Source organism: Triticum dicoccoides, chromosome 6A, assembly GCF_002162155.2.
Source record: "Triticum dicoccoides isolate Atlit2015 ecotype Zavitan chromosome 6A, WEW_v2.0, whole genome shotgun sequence".
Lineage (NCBI taxonomy): Eukaryota > Viridiplantae > Streptophyta > Magnoliopsida > Poales > Poaceae > Triticum > Triticum dicoccoides.
This window is the reverse complement of record NC_041390.1, coordinates 6,660,130-6,680,210: the sequence shown is the minus strand read 5'-3', so window position 1 is coordinate 6,680,210 and position 20,081 is coordinate 6,660,130.

Genomic DNA, 20,081 nt, shown 5'->3' with positions numbered 1-20,081 from the left:
GCCCTCCCACCACCTTGCCGATCCCGACGCCACCCACCCACCCACTGCCGCTACATAGGCCATTCCCTCGCCGGAAAAATAGAGGGTTTCACCGCGGCATCCTCCACTCCGTTCTTGGGCGAGCTTTCCGGCGCTCCGGCCATGCAGGGCTGGAATACCGACGGTTGCACGCCTACCACGCCCGCCGGGTGTTTGGTGATTTATTTGCTCAGCGATGGACTCAGACGACGAGGAGGTGCTCGCAGCGCTGCTGGAGGAGGATGCCGATGCCGACGCACAGGACGAATAGCATCTCATGGTCCTCGCCGCCCTGGCCAGCCTGATCGCGAGCAATGCAAAGCCACGGCGAGGTGGCTCGGCGCCGGGCCGGCTGAAGGCAAAGCAGAGGCATCGACTGGAAGGCTATTGCTTGCTCTACTCCGACTACTTCGCCGACGAAGAGCATCAAATATGGGAGATCATGATTTTCTGTGTCATCTTGCACAACATGATCACTGAGAGTGAGCAGGAAGAGCCAGTGTTTGACACTGAACCATATTACAGGCAGGGTCCTCTTGCCCAAGTTGATCACCAGCTATCGGCAATCTGAACTGCCTTCCTCAATATGCGCCAGAAGATCTGAGACCCACAGGTGCATCAACAATTACAGCAGGATCTGGTGAAGCACCTATGGAGGCTCAAGGGCAACGCCTAACTCGATGTGTGATGAAATATGTGTTTTTATTTGTTGAACTATTTGATTTGTATTGATTTTCTGTGATGAACTATGTGATAAAAATTACCAGATGTCTATACTCGTGTAATCCTCAGCAGTAACTAAAGCTAGTTCTTCTGAATTCCTAGCGGTAGAGGTACTCGTGTGTGTTCTAACAAACTGCTCAAATGTCTATACTCCTTTCGAGGACTCAGTCAAGTCATATGCCAGTTTTCATTCTAATTACCAGATGGATACTAGCAATCTTGCTAATTAGCACTGCTAATCAAACATATGATACAAGAAATTAAGAACACTGCTAATAAAAAACGCTAAGAAAGGTATGGAACAAGATACCTGGATGGCTAGAAAATTAGAAATTGCAAAATTTTGTTGCTGCTTACAACTCACAAACATACATCTGAGTTGCTCTTTTCGAATCCCAATGAAAACATGAAATTAGAGTGAGAAAGAGATATGTATGAGGATGATCTTCATGAATGGATCAACGATCTCACAAGACTATAAGAAGAGGGGATTTGCGTTGAAGAAGAGGTTGATTACAATCTGGAAAATCGCTATACCTTCTTCCACTAATTGTGCCCTGCAGCCGGAAATCTCAATTAGACGTCCTCATACATATCTGTGGGGCGTTGTCGACCTTGGCAATGCTGAGTCTCAGGCTGATTTGTTGCTAATTGGGGAAGAGATGGAATAAAGCCGAGAAGATTGCGGGTACGACAAGCCGAGAAGTAATCAATCTGTAACCTTTTTTCCCTTCGGTGAGAATAGGGATTTTTTTTCCAAAACGAAGGCAAAAGATTTGCTTCATCGATTAATTAAGAAGAAGAGAATTGCCCAGTTAATTAATGGAAAATCGGACGAAAACTGATACATATAGACCACATGCGGACTACTCGCTAAGAAAGAAACTTCATGACACCACGATCAACCACTAGTAGAAAAACGGGCTTTCGTTCGGGTCTGGCCAGCCCATTAGTCCCGGTTCTGCCACGAACCGGGACCAATGAAGGCATTTGTCCCGGTTCGTGAGCCCAGGGGGCCGGCCGAGGCCTCGTGGGCATTGGTCCCGGTTCGTCTGGGCCCATTTGTCTCGGTTCTTGGCACGAACCACGACCAATGGGCCTCACTCCTGGCCCACAACCATTGGTCCTGGTTCGTGGCAGGAACCGGGACAGAAGGAAGGCCTTTAGTCCCGGTTCTAGCCACGAACCGGGACAAATGAGTTGCCTATATATACCCCATGCCGGCGAGCAGAGCACTCCACAGTGCTCTGTTTTTTGCTGGCCGGCGAGGGGAGGGCATTGGGTGCTCTAGCTCACCTCCTATGCACATGAGGTGTTCGATGAAATGGCCGAGCCACACTAATTAAGCTTTCTCCTCTCGAAGCTCGACCCTCAAACTTGAAATGCCCGAGCCACACTAGTTAAGCTTTCTCCTCTCGAAGCTCGACCCCCAAGCTCCATTTTTTCCGAGATTTGTCTCGGTTTAGCGGTCCGTCACGCCCTGTCCTCGTCTTCACCGCCGTCGATCGCCCGTGCCGATCTCGTCGCCGGCACCACCGTGGTGAGCCTCTTGTTCTTATCTTCTTTCTGAAAGGAAAAAAAAATCTTACTTTAGATAGATACTTGTCTAAGTTTCTTACTTTTGACACACATAATTATATATAATGCACGCAGATGAACCGGCAATGGATGTACGGTGACAGACACACCTCTGAGTACATTAAGGGCGTGCATAATTTTCTTGAAGTGGCTGAGGCAAACAAGCAGAATGGTTTTATGTGTTGTCCATGCCCTAATTGTGGGAATACGAGGTCTTACTCTGACAAGAAAATCCTTCACACCCACCTGCTTTATAAGGGTTTCATGCCACACTATAATGTTTGGACGAAGCACGAAGAAATAGGGGTTATGATGGAAGACAGCGAAGAAGAGGAGGACAATGACAACTATGTGCCCCCTGAATACGGTGATGTTGCAACAGGGGAAGCTGAAGATCAAGAGGAAGCTGAAGATCCAGAGGAACCAGACGATGTGCCCGATGATGATCTCCGCCGGGTCATTGTTGATGCAAGGGAAAAGTGCGAAAGTGAAAAGGAGAAGCTGAAGTTCGATCGCATGTTAGAGGATCACAAAAAACGGTTGTACCCCAATTGCGAAGATGGCAACACAAAGCTCGGTACCGTACTGGAATTGCTACAGTGGAAGGCAGAGAATGTTGTGCCTGACAAAGGATTTGAGAAGCTACTGAACATATTGAAAACGAAGCTTCCAAAGGATAACGAATTGCCCGACAGTACGTACGCAGCAAAGAAGGTCGTATTCCCTCTAGGATTGGAGGTGGAGAAGATACATGCATGCCCTAATGACTGCATCCTCTACCGCGGTGTGTACAAGGATTTGAACGCATGCCCGGTATGCGGTGCATCGCGGTATAAGATCAGACGAGATGACCCTGGTGATGTTGAGGGCGAGCTCCGCAGGAAGAGGGTTCCTGCGAAGGTGATGTGGTATGCTCCTATAATACCACAGTTGAAACGACTGTTCAGAAACAAAGAGCATGCCAAGTTGATGCGATGGCACAGTGAGGACCGTAAGAAAGACGGGAAGTTGAGAGCACCCCCTGATGGGTCGCAGTGGAGAAAAATCGAGAGAAAGTTCTGGGCTGAGTTTGCAAGTGACCCAAGGAACGCATGGTTTGCTTTAAGTGCGGATGGCATTAATCCTTTCGGGGAGTAGAGTAGCAATCACAGCACCTGGCCCGTGACTCTATGTATGTATAACCTTTCTCCTTGGATGTGCATGAAGCGGAAGTTCATTATGATGCCAATTCTCATCCAAGGCCCTAAGCAACCCGGCAACGACATTGATGTGTACCTAAGGCCATTAGTTGAAGAACTCTTACAACTGTGGAATGGAACAGGTGTACGTGCGTGGGATGAGCACATGGGGGAAGAATTTGACCTAAAGGTGTTGCTGTTCGTGACCATCAATGATTGCCCTGCTCTCAGTAACCTTTCAGGATAGAAAAACAAGGGATACCACGCATGCACGCACTGTTTAGCTGACACCGAAAGTATATACCTGAACAGATGCAGGAAGAATGTGTACCTGGGCCATCGTCGATTTCTCCCGACCAACCATCAATGTCGAAAGAAAGGCAAGCATTTCAAAGGCGAGGCAGATCACCGGAAGAAGCCCGCCATGCATACCGGTGATCACGTACTTGTTATGGTCTCTCATTTACAAGTAATATTTGGAAAGGGTCCCGGCGGACTAGCTGTTCCGAATGACGCTGAGGGACGCGCACCCATGTGGAAGAAGAAATCTATATTTTGGGACCTACCCTACTGGAAAGAGCTAGAGGTACGCTCTTCAATCGACGTGATGCACGTGACGAAGAACCTTTGCTTGAACCTGTTAGGCTTCTTGGGCGTGTATGGCAAGACAAAAGATACACCTGAGGCACGGGAGGACCTGCAACGTTTGCACGAAAAAGATGACATGCCTCCAAAGCAGTATGAAGGTCCTGCCAGCTACGCTCTTACCAAAGAAGAGAAGGAAATCTTTTTTGAATGCCTGCTCAGTATGAAGGTCCCGACTGGCTTCTCGTCGAATATAAAGGGAATAATAAATATTCCAGAGAAAAAGTTCCAGAACCTAAAGTCTCATGACTGCCACGTGATTATGACGCAACCGCTTCTGGTTGCATTGAGGAGGCTTCTACCATAAAACGTCCGATTAGCCATTGTGAAGCTATGTGCATTCCTCAATGCAATCTCTCAGGAGGTGATCGATCCAGAAATCATACCAAGGTTAGAGAATGATTTGGTGCAATGTCTTGTCAATTTCGAGTTGGTGTTCCCACCATCCTTCTTCAACATCATGACGCACGTCCTAGTTCACCTATGCGAAGAGATTAACGTTTTGGGTCCTGTATTTCTACACAATATGTTCCCCTTTGAGAGGTTCATGGGAGTCCTAAAGAAATATGTCTGTAACCGTGCTAGGCCAGAAGGAAGCATCTCCATGGGCCATCAAACAGAGGATGTCATTGGGTTTTGTGTTGACTTCATTCCTGGCCTTAAGAAGATAGGTCTCCCTAAATCGCAGTATGATGGGAGACTGACTGGAAAGGCACGCTAGGAGCGGACTCAATAATATGCAGGGACGGGAATTCTTGGTCTCAAGCACACTACACAGTTCTACAGAACTCTACCTTGGTGACCCCGTATGTCGATGAACACAAGAACAGTCTACGCTCCAAACACCCGAAGCAGTGTGACGACTGGATTACATCTGAACACATCAGGACTCTCAATAGTTGGTTGGAAACACGTCTCAGAGGTGACACCACTGTTTGTGATGAGTTGTACTCGTTGTCCAGGGGACCATCTTCGACTGTATTGACTTACAAAGGATACGAGATAAATGGGAATACATTTTACACGATCGCCCAAGATCAAAAGAGCATCAATCAAAACAGCGGTGTCCGTTTTGATGCAGCAACCGAGAGGGGAAAGGACACATACTATGGTTTGATACGTCTCTGTCGTATCTACTTTTTACAAACACTTTTGCCCTTGTTTTGGACTCTAACTTGCATGATTTGAATGGAACTAACCCGGACTGACGTTGTTTTCAGCAGAATTGCCATGGTGTTATTTATGTGCAGAAACAAAAGTTCTCGGAATGACCTGAAACTTCACAGAACATCTTTTCGGAAATAATAAAAAATCCTTGCCAAATATGAAGACCAGGGGGCCCACACCCTGTCCACGAGGGTGGGGGGCGCGCCCCCTACCTCGTGGGCCCCCTGAGGGTCCTCCGACGCCAACTCCGACTCTATATATTTGCTTTCGAGGAGAAAAAAAATGAAGGAGAAGAAATAATCGCGTTTTACGATACGGAGCCGCCGCCAAGCCCTAAAACCTCTCGGGAGGGCTGATCTAGAGTTCGTTCGGGGCTCCGGAGAGGGGGATTCGTCGCCGTCGTCATCATCAACCATCCTCCATCACCAATTTCATGATGCTCACCGCCGTGCGTGAGTAATTCCATCGTAGGCTTGCTGGACGGTGATGGGTTGGATGAGATCTATCATGTAATCGAGTTAGTTTTGTTAGGGTTTGATCCCTAGTATCCACTATGTTTTGAGATTGATGTTGCTATGACTTTGCTATGCTTAATGCTTGTCACTAGGGCCCGAGTGCCATGATTTCAGATCTGAACCTATTATGTTTTCATGAATATATGTGTGTTCTTGATCATATCTTGCAAGTCTATAGTCACCTACTATGTGTTATGATCCGACAACCCCGAAGTGACAATAATCGGGACCACTCCCGATGATGACCATAGTTTGAGGAGTTCATGTATTCACTATGTGCTAATGCTTTGTTCCGGTTCTCTATTAAAAGGAGGTCTTATTATCCCTTAGTTTCCATTAGGACCCCGCTGCCACGGGAGGGTAGGACAAAATATGTCATGCAAGTTCTTTTCCATAAGCACGTATGACTATATTCGGAATACATGCCTACATTACATTGACGAATTGGAGCTAGTTCTATGTCACCCTATGTTATGCTTGTTACATGATGAACCGCATCCAGCATAATTCTCCATCACCGATCCAATGCCTACAAGCTTTTCCTATATTGGTTCTCGCTTATTTACTTTTCTGTTGCTACTGTTACAATCACTACAAAACACCAAAAAATATTACTTTTGCTATCTTTACTTTTGTTACCGTTACCACTACTATCATATTACTTTGCTACTAAATACCTTGCTGCAGATACTAAGTTATCCAGGTGAATTGACAACTCAACTGCTAATACTTGAGAATATTCTTTGGCTCCCCTTGTGTCGAATCAATAAATTTGGGTTGAATACTCTACCCTCGAAAACTGTTGCGATCCCCTATACTTGTGGGTTATCAAGACTATTTTCTGGCGCTGTTGCCGGGGAGCATAGCTCTATTCTTTGAGTTACTTGGGATTTATATCTGTTGGACACTATGAAGAACTTGAAAGACGCTAAGACAACAATTTATCCCTCAACTACGAGGGGAGGTAAGGAACTGCCCTCTAGCTCTGCACTTGATTCACCTTCTGTTTTGAGTAAGCTTGCGACACCTAAACTTGCTTCTGCTATTCGTTCTGATATGTCACATGTTATTGATGATGCCACTTCTGCTATGCATGATACTTATGATGAAACTACTTCTATGCTTGATACTACTATGCCACTTGGTGAATTTCTTGATGAACAAATTGCTAGGGCTAGAGAGAAAGAAATTATTGAAACTGATTATATTGATGAAAGTGATGATGAAGATATGCCTGTTATTCCTAAGGGTTATGTTTTTGATATAGAAGATTCTGCAGCTATTCTAGCTTGCAAAGATAGATATGAACTCAAGAGATTATTGACTGAATGGAATAAGCAATCTCTTAAAGATAGAATGAAACCTGACCCTGCTTTTGCTACTTCACCTATTTGTGTTGCCGATAAGAATTATTAATTCTCTGTTGATCCTGATATAATTACTTTGGTTGAATCTGATCCTTTTCATGGTTATGAATCTGAAACTGTTGTGGCACATCTTACTAAATTGAATGATATAGCCACCCTGTTCACTAATGATGAGAGATCTCGCTACTTTTATATCCTTAAAACATTTCTGTTCTCATTAAAGGGTGATGCTAAGATATGGTTTAATTCTCTTGATCTTGGTTGTGTGCGTAGTCCCCAGGATATGATTTTTTACTTCTCTGCTAAATATTTCCCTGCTCATAAGAAACAAGCTGCTTTGAGGGAAATATACAACTTTGTGCAAATTGAAGAAGAGAGTCTCCCACAAGATTGGGGGAGGCTTCTCAAGTTACTTAATGCTTTGCCTGATCATCCTCTTAAGAAAAATGAAATATTTGATATCTTTTATAGTGGACTAACCGATGCTTATAGAGATTACCTGGATAGTTGTGCTGGTTCTGTTTTCAGGGAAAGAACACCGGATGAAGCTGAAATTCTATTGAATAATATGTTGACAAATGAAAATAATTGGACACTTTCTGAGCCAGCTCCTGCTCCAATTAATGAGCCTATTCCTAAACCAACTCCGAAGAAGAGAGGTGTTCTATTTCTCAGTCCTGAAGATATGCAAGAGGCAAAAAAATCTATGAAAGAAAAAGATATTAAAGCTGAAGACGTTAAGAATTTACCTCCTATTGAAGAAATACATGGTTTTAATCTACCGCCTGTTGAAGAAACATATGATTCTAATCCATTACCTATTGAAGAACCTTCTGGTCTTGATAACCCGACACAGGTAGTAAAGGTAAATTCTCTCTATAGATTTGATGAAGGTGATATTCCTCACTATAAGTCTGCTAGACAATGCTTAGAAGAGTTTGATAATTTTATTATCAAACAAGAAACTTTTAATGCTTATTTTGGTAGACAATTGAAATACAATTCAAATATGCTTAAACACTTGGGTGATTATATGGCTAATATTAGAGGTGAACTTAAACTCGTTAGCAAACATGCTTCCATGGTCACCACTCAAGTAGAACAAGTACTTAAGGCTCAAAATGATTTGCTCAATGAAATGAATAGTAAACAAAATGATCATGCTGTTAGAGTGGCTACTAGAACTGGTAGAATGACTCAGGAACCTTTGTATCCTGAAGGCCACCCTAAGAGAATTGAGCAAGATTCTTAGAGAAATAATATTGATATACCTAGTCCTTCTAAAAAGAAGAAAAAGAAAAATGATAGGACTTTGCAAGCTTCTAGTGAACCTATTGCTGAACCACCTGAGAATCCAAATGATATATCTATGTCTGATGCTGAAACACAATCTGGTAACGAACATGAACCTAATGAAAATGTTAATGATGATGTTCATGACAATGCTCAACCTAGTAATGATAATGATGTAGAAATTGAACCTGCTGTTGATCTTGATAACCCACAATCAAAGAATCAACGTTATGATAAGAGAGACTTTGTTGCTAGGAAACATGGTAAAGAAAGAGAACCATGGGTTCAGAAACCCATGCCTTTTCCTCCCAAACCATCCAAGAAAAAGGATGATGAGGATTTTGAGCGCTTTGCTGAAATGATTAGACCTATCTTTTTACGTATGCGATTGACTGATATGCTCAAAATGAATCCTTATGCTAAATATATGAAAGATATTGTCACTAATAAAAGAAAGATACCGGAAGCTGAAATTTCCACCATGCTTGCTAATTATACTTTTAAGGGTGGAATACCAAAGAAACTTGTAGATCTAGGAGTACCTACTATACCATGCTCCATTAAAAGAAATTATGTTAAAACTGCTTTATGTGATCTTGGAGCCGGCGTTAGTGTTATGCCTCTCTTTATATTGTTGGGGAACGTAGTAATTTCAAAAATTTCCTACGCACACGCAAGATCATGGTGATGCATAGCAACGATAGGGGAGAGTGTTGTCCACGTACCCTCGTAGACCGAAAGCGGAAGTGTTAGCAAAACGCGGTTGATGTAGTCGTATGTCTTCACGATCCGACCGATCAAGTACCGAACGCACGATGATACATCCATTTTGCATCATGCTTTTATATCGATAATTATTGCATTATGGGCTGTTATTTCACGTTATGTCACAATACTTATGGCTATTCTCTCTTATTTTACAAGGTTTACATGAAGAGGGAGAATGCCGGCAGCTGGAATTCTGGGCTAGAAAAGGATCAAATATTAGAGACCTATTCTGTGCAACTCCAAAAGTCCTAAAACTCCACGGAATATCTTAAAATAAATAAAGAAAAATCCTCGCCAAAGATGAAGGCCAGGGGGCCCACACCCTACTCACGAGGGTGGGGGGCGCCCCCCTCCTAGGGCGCGCCCCCTACCACGTGGGCCCCCTGGTGGCCCTCCGACGTCCATCTTCTCCTATATGAAGTCTTTCGTCAAGAAAAAACCAGAAGGAACCTTTCGGGACGAGACTCCGCCGCCACGAGGCGGAACCTTGGCGGAACCAATCTAGGGCTCCGGCAGAGCTGTTCTGCCGGGGATACTTCCCTCCGGGAGGGGGAAATCATCGCCATCGTCATCACCAACGCTCCTCTCATGGGATGAGGGCAATTTCCATCAATATCTTCACCAGCACCATCTCATCTCCAAACCCTAGTTCATCTCTTGTATCCAATTCTTGTCTCCAAGTCCGGGATTGGTGCTAGTAGGTTGCTAGTAGTGTTGATTACTCCTTGTAGTTGATGCTAGTTGGTTTATTTGGTGGAAGATCATATGTTCAGATCCTTTATGCATATTATTACCCCTCTGATTATGAACATGAATATGCTTTGTGAGTAGTTACGTTTGTTCCTGAGGACAAGGGAGAAGTCTTGCTATTAGTAGTCATGTGAATTTGGTATTCGTTCGATATTTTGATAAGATGTATGTTGTCTAGCCTCTAGTGGTGTTATGTGAACATCGACTACATAACACTTCACCATTATTTGGGCCTATAGGAAGGCATTGGGAAGTAATAAGTAGATGATGGGTTGCTAGAGTTACAGAAGCTTAAACCCTAGTTTATGCGTTGCTTCGTAAGGGGATGATTTGGATCCATATGTTTCATGCTATGGTTAGGTTTACCTTAATACTTTTGTTGTAGTTGCAGATGCTTGTAATAGAGGTTAATCATAACTGGGATGCTTGTTCAAGTAAGAACAGCACCCAAGCACCGGTCCACCCACATACCAAATTATCAAAGTACCGAACGCGAATCATATGAATGCGATGAAAACTAGCTTGGCGATATTCCCATGTGTCCTCGGGAGCGCTTTTCCTTATATAAGAGTTTGTTCCGGCTTGTCCTTTGCTACAAAAAGGATTGGGCCACCTTGCTGCACTTTATTTACTTTTGTTACTCGTTGCTCGTTACAATTTATCTTGTCACAGAACTATCTGTTACCACTTATTTCAGTGCTTGCAGAGAATACCTTGCTGAAAACCGCTTATCATTTCCTTCTGCTCCTCGTTGGGTTCGACACTCTTACTTATCGAAAGGACTACGATAGATCCCCTATACTTGTGGGTCATCACACGACACCTCCGAGTTCAGCACACGTCCAGCCCGATGACGTCCCTCGAACTCCAATCCAGCCGAGTGTTGTGGGAGAGTTTCATCAGCACGATGGCTTGGTGACGATAATGATGTTCTACCGATGCAGGGCTTCGCCTAAGCACCGCTATAGTATTATCGAGGTGGACTATGGTGGAGGGGGGCACCGCACACGGCTAAAAATCAAACGATCAATTGTTGTGTCTTTGGGGTGCCCCCCTGCCCCCGTATATAAAGGAGTGGAGGAGGGGGAGGGCCGACCCTCTCTATGGCGCGCCCTAGGGAGTCCTACTCCCACCGGGAGTAGGATTCCCCCTTCCAAGTAGGAGTAGGAGAAGAGGGAAAGAGGAGGAGAGGGAGAAGGAAAAGGGGGCTGCACCCCTTGTCCAATTCGGACCCATGGGGGGCTGCGCGCCTCCTTCCCTTTGGCCTGCCTCCTCTATTCCCGTATGGCCCAATAAGGCCCATTACTTCTCCCGGCAAATTCCCGTAACTCCCCGGTACTCCGTAAAATACCCGAATCACTCGGAACCTTTTCGATGTCCGAATATAGTCGTCCAATATATCGATCTTTATGTCTCGACCATTTCGAGACTCCTCGTCATGTCCCCGACCTCATCCGGGACTCCGAACTACCTACGGTACATCCAATCACATAAACTCATAATATAACCGTCATCGAAACTTTAAGCGTGCGGACCCTACGGGTTCGAGAACTATGTAGACATGACCGAGACACGTCTCCGGTCAATAACCAATAGCGGAACCTGGATGCTCATATTGGCTCCCACATATTCTACGAAGATCTTTATCGGTCAGACCGCATAACAACATACATTGTTCCCTTTGTCATCGGTATGTTACTTGCCCGAGATTCGATCGTCGGTATCTCAATACCTAGTTCAATCTCGTTATTGGCAAGTCTCTTTACTCGTTCCGTAATACATCATCCCGCAACTAACTCATTAGTTGCAATACTTGCAAGGCTTAAGTGATGTGCATTACCGAGTGGGCCCAGAGACACCTCTCCGACAATCGGAGTGACAAATCCTAATCTCGAAAGACGCCAACCCAACAAGTACCTTCGGAGACACCTGTAGAGCACCTTTATAATCACCCAGTTACGTTGTGACGTTTGGTAACACACAAAGTGTTCCTCCGGTAAACGGGAGTTGCATAATCTCATAGTCATAGGAACATGTATAAGTCATGAAGAAAGCAATAGCAACATACTAAACGATCAAGTGCTAAGCTAACGAAATGGGTCAAGTCAATCACATCATTCTCCTAATGATGTGATCCCGTTAATCAAATGACAACTCATGTCTATCGTTAGGAAACATAACCATCTTTGATCGACGAGCTAGTCAAGTAGGGGCATACTAGTGACACTCTGTTTGCCTATGTATTCACACATGTATTATGTTTCCGGTTAATACAATTCTAGCATGAATAATAAACATTTATCATGAAATAAGGAAATAAATAATATCTTTATTATTGCCTCTAGGGCATATTTCCTTCATGTATCATAGACTTGACTTGAATAAGTTGACACCTACTGAAATATCTTTGCAAATGGTTGATAAATCAACTGCTATACCTGTTGGTATTTGTGAGGATGTGCCTATTGTGGTTGCGAACGTTACTATTTTAACAGACTTTGTTATTCTTGATATTTCTGAGGACGATAGTATGTCTATTATTCTTGGAAGACCTTTTCTGAATATTGTAGGTGCTGTTATTGATTGCAACAAAGGCAATGTCACTTTTCATGTTAATGGTAATGAGCATACGGTACACTTTCTGAGGAAACAACCTCAAGTTCATAGTATCAACTCTATTGGAAAATTCCATCGATTATTATTGGAGGCTTTGAATTTCCTCTTCCTATTGTCAAAAAGAAATATGATATTCTTATTATTGGGGATGTGCATATCCCCGTTGAGGTAACATAGTGTTATTCGAAATTTCTCCGGTTCCATGTTATTCGGAATGAGTTTGTTAACAAGACTTGATCAACCTTGTTAGTGGATTCCTTTTGATGAGCATGAGATGGATGAAACTAGAAGGCACAACCTTCTGTACCCTCTCTCTACTTTCTGTTATTTAGATGAAATAAAGAAAAATAGTATTTTTCTATCTGCTTTCTGATTTATCCGTGCAATATAAAAATACCCCGAAAATAAAAGTCCTCCAAATGCACTGCCAATTTAATATGATTTTTTCTGAAATATTTGAGGATTTATGGAACTGAGAATACAGCAGGGGGGTCAACCACCTGGGCACGAGGGTGGAGGGCACGCCCTACCCCCTAGGGTGTGCCTCCTGCCTCGTGGGCCCACGGTGGCCCTCCTCCACTTATTCTTGCACCCATACAGTTCTTCTTCCTCCCACAAACACGAATATCTAGCTCAAGCACGAGTTATAGCTCACTTTGCTATGATTTTCGATCTCCTTGCTCAAAGCACCTCTCACAAAACTGCTTGGGGAGATTGTTCCTTGGTATGTGACTCCTCCATTGGTCCAATTAGTTTTTGTTCTAGTGCTTTATTCATTGCAAATTTGTGCTGCCTAGGTGACCATGTTCTTGAGCTTCCATGTCAAATTTATATGGTTCCAAGTAGTTCTAATGCTTGATGTAGTCTCTAGGCTCTTGTAGGAGTAGTTGCTATCAATTTTGTTGAGCTTGGTTCACTTTTGTTTGAAGTTACTAAAAATTTCAGAAATTTTTCAGAGGAAGAAATATGCTTAGGAAAATGTTCCAAGGTGGTTCTTCAATGAAGCAAGGACCCAGGCTTGCAATGCGTGATGCTGATGACGAGTCACCAAGAGACGCCCCAGTGCGGCCTTGTGAGTGGCCTTCAGAAAATTTTATGGATCGAGCGGGAATCAAAGAGGAATTTAACGCATATTTGCGTAGCGCCGATCTTGTGAGCTTTGAGGCAGACAAATGCCTGCAGTACCATCATCTCACTAGTTCATTTGTGAGGAGGTTTGAATTTTCATCTTCACAAAATTCTCCAACAGTCATGTTTGATCTTTATGAAAAATCTTATACCATGGACTTAGAGGATTTTACTTCTGCTTGCAAACTTCCACAATGGGGTAGTGTTAGTGATCCCCGTAAATCTAAATTTAGAGGCTTTCTTGCTGATATAACTGTAGGGGAATCTAGAGATATAGCACAAGCTACCATAGGGAGCATTCACTTTCCTGCTATACATTATTTTGCTCTCTTCATAGGTAGGTGCATAAATGGTAAGGATGAAGCATGTCATATGTGTGTGCCTGACCTCAGTATTCTTAGGAGTGCTGTGTTAGGAGACCAATCTTATAATTTGGGAGCTATTGTTGCACGTAGGTTGCATCATAATAGATTTAATGGATATTTTTTTGGAGGAATTTATGCAACCCACTTAGCTGATTTTCCTGATGTGGACGTTCGTGAGTATGATATGGAGTTGACTCCTACTTATTTAGATTTTAATTCTATGGTCTATCACCAGTTTGTTGAGAGGAATGAATCACCTCTTCAGTATCGACTAATCTTTGACAAACGGCGTGCTGTCCATATTACTCTCCCTACTCCTGCCTTCTTTTATTATCAGGCAAAAGGAAGATATATTATTACCAGAGAGGAGGCAGACGAGTACGAGAGGAGGGCGAAGGCAGCTTGACGCCACGCTGCAGCTCAGGAGGCGATAGCCTCTTCATCACAGTACGACCCCAGCTACACCTACGGATATCAGCCAGGCCGTCCCTGGCAATGAACCCACTTAGGCCAAAAGCCTAAGCTTGGGGGAGTACATATTTCCCACCGACATTACATTTATGTTTACACACACACTCATTGCTAGATGTCGGTGCTCATACTCTTTCACTGTAATATTCATGCTAGTTTATTTTCTTTTTCTTGCTTTCTTCTTGTGTGTTTGATAAACCTTAAGAAAAACAAAAAAAATAGTAATAGCTCCTAGCTAGTTTACTTTCTTGCTGTAGTAGTAATAATTAAAAAGAAAACCCAAAAAAATGTTTCTCGTTCTTCTTTTGCTTGTTGGGAGCTTTCCCGTGTAAATAGTTTTATTTCTTTTCTTTTCTTTAGGGGTCGATAGGAGAAGAGCATAATTAAATTGTTGAAGTGGCTCTTATATGCATTATTGTTGATTTAACCAAGAGCCCATATTGCCTTGTCTTCTCCTGTTTATTGAATGCTCACAGATTCCAGCTTAGTCCAATGCACGTGCACTCTTATTATTATTCACTTCATTCGGTCGTGCAAGTGAAAGACAACTATGATGACATATGATGGACTGACTGAGATGAGAAAAGCTGGTATGAACTCGACCTCTCTTGTTTTTGTAAATATGATGAGTTCATCGTTCTTGATTCAGCTTATTATGAATAAACATGTTTGCAATGACAATTAGAGATCATAGTTGCTTATGCCATGCTTGATTATCTATGAGTTATAATGGTTTACCTTGCGTGCCAACATGCTATTAAAATGGTTGTGATGTGGTATGATGGGGTGGTATCCTCCTTTGAATGATTTAAGTGACTTGACTTGGCACATGTTCACACATGTAGTTGAAACAAAATCAACATAGCCTTCATGATATTTATGTTCATGGTGGATTATATCCTACTCATGCTTGCATCCAATGTTTATTAATTTTAATGCATGTTCATGGCTGTTGTCGCTCTCTAGTTGGTCGCTTCTCAGTCTTTTGCTAGCCCTCACTTGTACTAAGTGGGAATACTGCTTGTGCATCCAATCCCTTGAACCCCAAAGTTATTCCATATGAGTCCACCATACCTTCCTATATGCGGTATTTACCTGCCGTTCCAAGTAAATTTGTATGTGCCAAACTCTAAACCTTCAAATAAACATTCTGTTTTGTATGCTCGAATAGCTCATGTATCAACTAGGGCTGCCCTTATCTTCCATGTTAGGCGGGTTATTCTCAAGAGGAGTGGACTCCGTCCTCACTCACGAGAAAATGGCTGGTCACCGGGATGCCCAGTCCCATTCTTTATGCAAACTAAATCAAATTAATTGCAAACAAAACTCCCCCTGGGACTCTTGTTAGTTGGAGGCACTCGTTGTTTCAAGCAAGCCATGGGTTGATGCTTGTTGGTGGAGGGGGAGTATAAACTTTACCATTCTGTTTGGGAACCGCCTATAATGTGTGTAGCATGGAAGATATCGCCATCTCTTAGTTGTTATGTTGACAATGAAAGTATGCCGCTCAAAATATTATTTATCTCTATTTCAAAACCGAGCTCTGGCACCTCTACAAATCCCTGCTTCCCTCTGCGAAGGGCCTATCTATTTACTTTGATGTTGAGTCATCACCCTCTTATTAAAAGCACTAGCTGGAGAGCGCAGCTGTCATTTGCATCCATTACTGTTAATTTATATTGGGTATGACTATGATTGGATCTCTTTTACCATGAATTACAATTGCTAGTCAGTCCTTGATCTTTAAAGGTGCTCTGCATTTATGTTTTGCAGTCTCAGAAAGGGCTAGCGAGATACCATCTTGTTATATCATATTATGATTGTTTTGAGAAAGTGCTGTCATCCGAGATTTATCATTATGGCTCGCTAGTTGATTATGCTATTGATATGAGTAAATATGAGACCTGAGAATTATTGCAAATGTGGTTAGTCATAATCTTTGCTGAAAACTTGAATGCTGGCTTTACATATTTACAACAACAAGAGCAAACAGAGTTTGTAAAAGTTTTTCTTTATCTTTCAGTTTATCAACTGAATTGCTTGAGGACAAGCAAAGGTTTAAGCTTGGGGGAGTTGATACGTCTCCATCATATCCACTTTTCCAAACACTTTCGCCCTTGTTTTGGACTCTAACTTGCATGATTTGAATGGAACTAACCCGGACTGACGCTGTTTTCAGCAGAATTGCCATGGTGTAATTTATGTGCAGAAACAAAAGTTCTCGGAATGACCTGAAACTTCACGGAACATATTTTCGGAAATAATAAAAAATCCTTGCCAAATATGAAGACCAGGGGGCCCACACCCTGTCCACGAGGGTGGGGGCGCGCCCTCCCCCCTAGGGTGCGCCCCCTAGCTCGTGGGCCCCCTGAGGCTCCTCCGACGCCAACTCCAACTCTATATATTTGCTTTCGGGGAGAAAAAAATCAAGGAGAAGAAATAATCGCGTTTTACGATATGGAGCCGCCGCCAAGCCCTAAAACCTCTCGGGAGGGCTGATCTAGAGTCCGTTCGGGGCTCCGGAGAGGGGGATTCGTCGCCGTCGTCATCATCAACCATCCTCCATCACCAATTTCATGATGCTCACCGCCGTGCGTGAGTAATTCCATCATAGGCTTGCTAGACGGTGATGGGTTGGATGAGATCTATCATGTAATCGAGTTAGTTTTGTTAGGGTTTGATCCCTAGTATCCACTATGTTCTGAGATTGATGTTGCTATGTCTTTGCTATGCTTAATGCTTGTCACTAGGGCCCAAGTGCCATGATTTCAGATCTGAACCTATTATGTTTTCATGAATATATGTGTGTTCTTGATCCTATCTTGCAAGTATATAGTCACCTACTATGTGTTATGATCCGGCAACCCCGAAGTGACAATAATCGGAACCACTCCCGGTGATGACCATAGTTTGAGGAGTTCATGTATTCACTATGTGCTAATGCTTTGTTCCGGTTCTCTATTAAAAGGAGGCCATAATATCCCTTAGTTTCCATTAGGACCCCGCTGTCACGGGAGGGTAGGACAAAAGATGTCATGCAAGTTCTTTTCCATAAGCACGTATGACTATATTCAGAATACATGCCTACATTACATTGTCGAATTGGAGCTAGTTCTATGTCACCCTATGTTATGCTTGTTACATGATGAACCACATCTGTCATAATTCTCCATCACTGATCCAATGCCTACGAGCTTTTCCTATATTGGTTCTCGCTTATTTACTTTTCCGTTGCTACTGTTACAATCACTACAAAACACCAAAAATATTACTTTTGCTATCTTTACTTTTGTTACCGCTACCACTACTATCATATTACTTTGGTACTAAATACCTTGCTGCAGATACTAAGTTATCCAGGTGTGGTTGAATTGATAACTCAACTGCTAATACTTGAGAATATTCTTTGGCTCCCTTTGTGTCGAATCAATAAATTCTGGTTGAATACTCTACCCTCGAAAACTGTTGCGATCCCCTATACTTGTGGGTTATCATGGTTACATAACGGACATATGGGAACTTGACTACGGACATGATTTTAAGTTCCTTTGTTTAAGTGCAAATGGGTTAATCTGTCAGGAGGCGGGGTATAGGTAGACCCACAGTACAGAATGACAACAGTGGATCTGAACAATCTTGGGTACACTGACAAACTGTTCGTCCTAGCCAATGATGTGGCACAGGTTATCTATGTGAAGGACATGTCTACCAAACCGAGAAAAAGAAAAGATAAGGAAGCGAATACATCATATGATGAGCCAAAGCGCCACATAGTTCTTTCAGGAAAAAGGGACATAGTGGGAGTGGAGGGCAAGACAGACATGTCTGAAGATTATGAAAAGTTTCATGAAATTTCTCCCTTCAAAGTCAAGGCTGACCCAAGCATCCTGATAAATGATGAAGATTATTCATGGTTACGGCGCAATAAGCAAAGCACACAAGCGAAAAAAGTGAAGACTTTCTCTCCACAACTATTATGGTGATACCATGCCAACGCTCAACCTTTTGGTAGTTCATTTGAAATGCCTGTTGAAACAGATTGTCCGTTTGTAGTGCTTTTCAGAGTTCATTTGTAATGCTTTTCAATTTCATGGTCTTATAGCTCAAAATAATCAGTAAATGCATGGAAAAAATGAAATCCCTTTGTAACAGATGAGCTTTCGTCCAAAACCCTGATACTTCGGAAAAGATTGTTCGTTTTGTACACGAAGTGCATCTAGTTTTTGCAGTAACCCTCTCAACTTTCTTGCACATGCTATGTGGGTGAAATGATGATACCATGCCAATTTTCAACCTTTTCGATGTTCATTTGAAATGCTTTTCAATTTCCGGGTCATATAGCTCAAAAAAGTAGTAAATGTATGAAAAATAATAAAATGCATAAAACTATAATATTTGTTATGATCAACTAAAAAACTAAAATCAATTAAAATATTCTGTTATGATGAACTAAAATAAAACTATAATATTCTTCAATAGCAAAAAGAATCAACTAAAAAGCTTTTATAAAACTATAATAGCAAAAGGAATCAACTAAAAAGCTTATATAAACCTCTAGTATTTTTGAAACTAAAATTATATAAAATTTATGCAACTTGTATTAACAAAGTATTTTTTGTTCAAAACATTAATAGCATTTATTTTTATAGTAAATTTATTCATAAAACTAGTGATTCACATACATTTAAAAAAAATCAAATTTTAAAACTAATGGCACTAACAAAAAGTTTACAATTTTTGTGACCTAAAAGCAAAAAGAAATCACTAAAAAACTATAAGTATTTAGTTTTAAGTAGAAATAAAAAAATAAAAAGAAAAAAGTAAAAAATGCCACCTACTGGACATCCACGGCCTGAATACGACTAGAAACCCTACAATGGGCCAGGATTCAGACCCACAGAAGGCCCAATAGGCCCAACAACCATGGCAAAGTAGAGATTAGGCCCGTAAGCCTGCAATAGAGAGGAGCTCGAGTGGGTGGCGGCAGCTGCTACCTCTTGAGCACTGCGTTGGTTTTCCCCGAAGAGGAGAGGATGATGCAGCAAAGTAGCGTAAGTATTTCCCTCAGTTTTTGAGAACCAAGGTATCAATCCAGTAGGAGGCCACGCTCAAGTCCCTCGTACCTGCACAAAACGATAGCTACTCGCAACCAACGCGATTAGGGGTTGTCAATCCCTTCACGGTCACTTACGAGTGAGATCTGATAGAGATGATAGATAATATTTTTGGTATTTTTGGTATAGAGATGCAAAGTGAAAAGTAAAAAGCAAAGCAAGATTAAAGTGATGGAGATTGATATGATGAGAATAGACCCGGGGGTCATAGGTTTCACTAGTGGCTTCTCTCAAGAGCATAACTATTCTACGGTGGGTGAACAAATTACTGTTGAGCAATTGACAGAATTGAGCATAGTTATGAGAATATCTAGGTATGATCATGTATATAGGCATCACGTCCGAGACAAGTAGACCGACTCCTGCCTGCATCTACTACTATTAC